This window comes from Salvelinus alpinus, unplaced genomic scaffold (assembly GCF_045679555.1).
Source record: "Salvelinus alpinus unplaced genomic scaffold, SLU_Salpinus.1 scaffold_511, whole genome shotgun sequence".
Classification (NCBI taxonomy): Eukaryota; Metazoa; Chordata; class Actinopteri; order Salmoniformes; family Salmonidae; genus Salvelinus; species Salvelinus alpinus.
In genome coordinates this window covers 2,441-9,137 of record NW_027256451.1, presented here as the reverse complement: position 1 = coordinate 9,137, position 6,697 = coordinate 2,441, and the positions used below count along the sequence as shown (strand labels likewise).

Here is a 6,697-nt window from a genome sequence, read left to right as displayed (position 1 = left end):
AAGATATTGAAGAAGATATTGAAGAAAGATACAAGAACAAGTTCTCATTTGCAACTGCGACCTGGCCAAGATAAAGCATAGCAGTGTGAACAGACAACAGAGTTACACATGGAGTAAACAATAAACAAGTCAATAACATGGTAGAAAAAAAGAGAATCTATATACAATGTGTGCAAAAGGCATGAGGTAGGCAATAAATCGAATAATTACAATTTAGCAGATTAACACTGGAGTGATAAATCATCAGATGAACATGTGCAAGAAGAGATACTGGTGTGCAAAAGAGCAGAAAAGTAAATAAATAAAGCAGTATGGGGGGTGAGGTAGGTAAATTGGGTGGGTAGTTTACAGATGGACTATGTACAGCTGCAGCGATCGGTTAGCTGCTCGGATAGCAGATTTTTAAAGTTGTTGAGGGAGATAAAAGTCTCCAACTTCAGAGATTTTTGCAATTCGTTCCAGTCGCAGGCAGCAGAGAACTGGAAGGAAAGGCGTCCAAATGAGGTTTTAGCTTTAGGGATGATCAGTGAGATACACCTGCTGGAGCGCGTGCTGCGGGTGGGTGTAGCCATCGTGACCAGTGAACTGAGATAAGGCGGCACTTTACCTAGCATAGCCTTGTAGATGACCTGGAGCCAGTGGGTCTGACGACGAACATGTAGCGAGGGCCAGCCGACTAGGGCATACAGGTCGCAGTGGTGGGTCGTATAAGGTGCTTTAGTAACAAAACGAATGGCACTGTGATAAACTGCATCCAGTTTGCTGAGTAGAGTGTTGGAAGCTATTTTGTAGATGACATCGCCGAAGTCGAGGATCGGTAGGATAGTCAGTTTTACTAGGGTAAGTTTGGCGGCGTGAGTGAAGGAGGCTTTGTTGCGGAATAGAAAGCCGATTCTTGATTTGATTTTGGATTGGAGATGTTTGATATGAGTCTGGAAGGAGAGTTTGCAGTCTAGCCAGACACCTAGGTACTTATAGATGTCCACATATTCTAGGTCGGAACCGTCCAGGGTGGTGATGCTAGTCGGGCGTGCGGGTGCAGGCAGCGAACGGTTGAAAAGCATGCATTTGGTTTTACTAGCGTTTAAGAGCAGTTGGAGGCCACGGAAGGAGTGTTGTATGGCATTGAAGCTCGTTTGGAGGTTAGATAGCACAGTGTCCAAGGAAGGGCCGGAAGTATATAGAATGGTGTCGTCTGCGTAGAGGTGGATCAGGGAATCGCCCGCAGCAAGAGCAACATCATTGATGTATACAGAGAAAAGAGTCGGCCCGAGAATTGAACCCTGTGGTACCCCCATAGAGACTGCCAGAGGACCGGACAACATGCCCTCCGATTTGACACACTGAACTCTGTCTGCAAAGTAGTTGGTGAACCAGGCAAGGCAGTCATTAGAAAAACCGAGGCTACTGAGTCTGCCGATAAGAATATGGTGATTGACAGAGTCGAAAGCCTTGGCCAGGTCGATGAAGACGGCTGCACAGTAATGTCTTTTATCGATGGCGGTTATGATGTCGTTTAGTACCTTGAGCGTGGCTGAGGTGCACCCGTGACCGGCTCGGAAACCGGATTGCACAGCGGAGAAGGTACGGTGGGATTCGAGATGGTCAGTGATCTGTTTGTTGACTTGGCTTTCGAAGACCTTAGATAGGCAGGGCAGGATGGATATAGGTCTGTAACAGTTTGGGTCCAGGGTGTCTCCCCCTTTGAAGAGGGGGATGACCGCGGCAGCTTTCCAATCCTTGGGGATCTCAGATGATACGAAGGAGAGGTTGAACAGGCTGGTAATAGGGGGTGCGACAATGGCGGCGGACAGTTTCAGAAATAGGGGGTCCAGATTGTCAAGCCCAGCTGATTTGTATGGGTCCAGGTTTTCCAGCTCTTTCAGAACATCTGCTATCTGGATTTGGGTAAAGGAGAAGCTGGGGAGGCTTGGGCGAGTAGCAGCGGGGGGGGCGGGGCTGTTGGCCAAGGTTGGAGTCGCCAGGAGGAAGGCATGGCCAGCCATTGAGAAATGCTTGTTGAAGTCTTCGATTATCACGGATTTATCGGTGGTGACCGTGTTACCTAGCCTCAGTGCAGTGGGCAGCTGGGAGGAGGTGCTCTTGTTCTCCATGGACTTTACAGTATCCCAGAACTTTTTGGAGTTAGAGCTACAGGATGCGAATTTCTGCTTGAAAAAGCTGGCCTTTGCTTTCCTGACTGACTGCGTGTATTGGTTCCTGACTTCCCTGAACAGTTGCATATCGCGGGGGCTCTTCGATGCTATTGCAGTTCGCCACAGGATGTTTTTGTGCTGGTCGAGGGCAGTCAGGTCTGGAGTGAACCAAGGGCTATATCTGTTCTTGGTTCTGCATTTTTTGAACGGAGCATGCTTGTCTAATATGGTGAGGAAGTAACATTTAAAGAATGACCAGGCATCCTCAACTGACGGGATGAGGTCAATATCCTTCCAGGGTACCCGGGCCAGGTCGATTAGAAAGGCCTGCTCGCAGAAGTGTTTTAGGGAGCGTTTGACAGTGATGAGGGGTGGTCGTTTGACCGCGGACCCGTGGCGGATACAGGCAATGAGGCAGTGATCGCTGAGATCTTGATTGAAGACAGCAGAGGTGTATTTGGAGGGTAGGTTGGTCAGGATAATGTCTATTAGGGTGCCCATGTTTACGGATTTAGGGTTGTACCTGGTGGGTTCCTTGATGATTTGTGTGAGATTGAGGGCATCAAGCTTGGATTGTAGGACTGCCGGGGTGTTAAGCATATCCCAGTTTAGGTCACCTAACAGAACAAACTCTGAAGCTAGATGGGGAGCGATCAATTCACAGATGGTGTCCAGGGCACAGCTGGGAGCTGAGGGGGGTCGGTAGCAGGCGGCAACAGTGAGAGACTTATTTCTGGAGAGATTAATTTTTAAAATTAGAAGTTCGAACTGTTTGGGCATAGACCTGGAAAGTATGACAGAACTTTGCAGGCTATTTCTGCAGTAGATTGCAACTCCTCCCCCTTTGGCAGTTCTATCTTGACGGAAAGTGTTATAGTTGGGTATGGAAATCTCAGAATTTTTGGTGGCCTTCCTAAGCCAGGATTCGGACACGGCAAGGACATCAGGATTGGCAGAGTGTGCTAAAGCGGTGAGTAAGGCAAACTTAGGGAGGAGGCTTCTGATGTTGACATGCATTTTTCGATCGCAGAAGTCAACAAATGAGGGTGACTGGGGACATGCAGGGCCTGGGTTTACCTCCACATCACCCGAGGAACAGAGGAGTAGTAGGATGAGGGTGCGGCTAAAGGCTATCAAAACTGGTCGCCTAGAGCGTTGGGGACAAAGAATAAAAGGAGCAGATTTATGGGCGTGGTAGAATAGATTCTGGGCATAATGTGCAGACAGGGGTATGGAGGGGCGCGGGTACAGCGGAGGCAAGCCCAGGCACTGGGTGATGATAAGAGAGGTTGTATCTCTGGACATGCTGGTCTCAATGGGTGAGGTCACCGCATGTGTGGGGGGTGGGACAAAGGGGGTATCAGAGGTACGGAGAGTGGAACTACAGGGTCCATTGCAAACCAAAACAATGATAATGAAAACTAGCCTGAACAACAGTATGCAAGGCATATTGATATTTGAGAGAGACATACAATAAGGCATAAAGTGATTGCAGGTCTTGATTGGGAGAGCTAGCTAAAACAACAGGTAAGATAACAGCAGCAATAACAGGGTGTATTGCTTATATTTCTTGCGGAAGTTGATGAATAACACCCAGGGACATGGCAAAAACACTTTCATCCACTGAAGAATAGTGTTCAAAATACATACGATTCCCTTTCAGGATGCATATTTTAGTTTTTAAGGACCTTATATTTAAAGCATTTTGGAATCCACATTTGAAACGAAATAAAAAGTGATATTTCCTGGAGACAGAAAACGCACTGCGTTGTAGAAATGACCCAGGCCTAGGCTAGACACCTATCCGCCCGAACCTTGTCATAGCTAGACAGGATACAGTTTATGTATAATTGACGTCAAAGTTGTACCTTTCTAGCCCAAATGTTCCAACCTGCCCCAACCATAGAGAAAAATAGAGGCCTCTAGTGGCCAAAGATATATGTTATAAATGAGCAGCGCCAATGAGGGATTTCATCGTATTAATGTAGTCAACTGGGTGGGACTTACAACTTCACTGGCTGAAGAAGTAAATGTACTACTTTAAAACGGAGATACCCTCATGGCGCTGGCCATGATTTCAGATGTTAAATGGCATAGATACAACGTTGAGTCCTCTATCTATCTCCATGGTTCCACCTTCAACCCCAAAATTGTCTGCATTTTTACCGTTTTTACGCATGCGTTTTGTCTGGGTTGACTGGGAGCAGCTGCTACGGGAAGTCATAGGCCATGTCTGAAATCTACATACTATATAGAACGTACTGTTTAGTAAAAATTAATGCAGTAAGTAAATACCTGAGTGTAAAGAGGATTCTCTTCGTCGAAATCTACCACAGCCGAAATTAGTATAAAATCCTGGTATTTAAAGTACTCACTTTTAGAAATGTTACATTATTTTCCTCATTTCACATTGTTATGTTTGTTCCTTATATAATGACAAACCGGGGCGTAGGTTTAACTACTTTTAATGAACATATACTTCAGCTAGAAAACTCTGTTTAGCCATGCAAGGAATTCTTTAACCCGCATAGCCTGCTGGGTAACGTAGTCTAAATTTTATTAACACATAACAACACACACATAATATAAAAGTCCCTATTTTCGCCCATTCTAAAATGCCTACTAATTAAAAGCAAGTATGGGTATACACTGAACAAATGTAACGGAACTCAATTCTGCTTATAGCGCAGTCAATGACATGACCTCCTTTCAAAGTGTGGAAGAAATACACTGAATACACTCGATTTCCTGTTGTTTCTTTCAACATAAGAATGTATTCTTTTAGAATAAATATATTAATATATCGGCATAATAGATGACATATTAGCGTCAGATCGCTGTGTAAAAGAGAACACGTTTCGTAGACTTCTTTGTGCGCCCTCCGCCATACTGGGCCTAGTTGGGTATTCTATATTTTTACCTGCCATTTATTAGCAAGAAGTTGAGCATCGGCCTTATTATCTTCACGTTTCGTTGGGATAAATAAGAAGTGACGCCTAAAGATCTGACACCTGACTTATATAATACAAATATTAACCTACCATTTCTCCTGCTGTCGAGCAGTCTCGGGTGAAGCTACATAAAATAGTTGTCGAATTTACTTTCAGTTTCTTACAGGAAATAACTTCGATAAACTACCTCCCCCCGTAAAAAAACACGTCTACGTTTTCTAAGAGGCAGAGTATGTAGTTCTGATATTTGTCATTTTTGTGGTGTCAAAAATGGAGTCAAACTAATTAAAAACATCTGGAAATAACAAAACAGCTTATACATCTTGGCACTCTATTTAAAATATTTATTATACATGAAAATATTTTATAAAGATGAAATGTCTTCAGCTCTTGGTTAAATGCTGTTAACATACAAACAAACAGACCAGAAAACATACAGTATTCTTCCTTGTTTTTTTGTCATTCCTGTGACAGTTGTAATCCTTTCGTTGTTCCTCCAGGTGGGAGCAGAGGTCTTTGTGGAGCTGATGGTCCTAAAACGTTGTCAGAATGCAGACATGATACGAGTGAAGAAGCTCAGGGATGATTTCAAAGCGGTACAGAGACCAGATAAAATATTCATTATATTCAATGCGTTTATGAAATAAAGAGAGTGGTCACAGAGATGAAATGACAGAACTTATTTTCTCTCAACCTGCTCTTTCTACACCTTTTTCCCTCTCTCTTTCATCTCTCTCTCTCCCTCCATCCTTTTTCTTTCCATTTCCTCTCTATTTATTCAGACTTATTGTAGTTTATTTGGGAACATTCACCAAAATAATGTTCAAGAGTTGTATTTATTTTCTATGTTTTCATTTATTTTCCTATAAACAATTGTTCTTTTAAAAAGTATTCAATTATAAATCGTGTACATCTTTGTTTAATGTTTAACAGATTAATCGAAATAGGTTGCATGCACTTTTCTACAATAAAAGAATGCTGAGATTTTGAACAAAGAATCAATCCACTTTTCTCTACCATACTGTATAGTTGTGTCATTATGCTTACTGTATATGAATTAGAGTCCTTGCAGCAATAATCCATATATTCAAACAGCTCAGTGATTGCAGTGCTATAATACCAAACACAGATGAATGTACAGTGCCTTCAGATAGGATTCATACCCCTTATTCCACATTGTGTTGAATTACAGTCTGAATTCAAAATTAATAATAATTTTTAAAATCTCACTAAACTACACACAATACACCATAATGACAAAGTGAAAATATGTTTTTATAAATGTATTGAACGTACAGAACTATCAAATTGACATATGTATTCACACCCCTGACTCATTACATGTTAGAATCCCCTTTGGCAGGGATTACGGCTGTGAGCATTTCTGGGTAAACTGCCAAGAGCTTTGTACACCTGCATTGTACAATATTTGCACATTATTCTTTTAACAATTGTTGACCATTGCTGGAGAGCCATTTTCAAGTCTTGCCATAGATTTTCAAGCCCATTTAAATCAAAACTGTAACTAGGCCATTCGGGAACATTCAATGTAATCTTGGTAAACATTTACAATTATTATCTCCTTTGTTA

At 42.8% G+C, this 6,697-nt stretch overlaps 1 long non-coding RNA gene across 1 annotated transcript; it reads left to right on the top strand.

Moving 5' to 3' along the window:
- Positions 1-4,287: 4,287 nt before the first annotated feature.
- On the top strand, positions 4,288-6,102 carry LOC139567422 (uncharacterized). Its single transcript, XR_011673401.1, has 2 exons — positions 4,288-4,439; positions 5,608-6,102. It is a non-coding gene; the product is annotated as an uncharacterized lncRNA (long non-coding RNA).
- Positions 6,103-6,697: the final 595 nt, after the last annotated feature.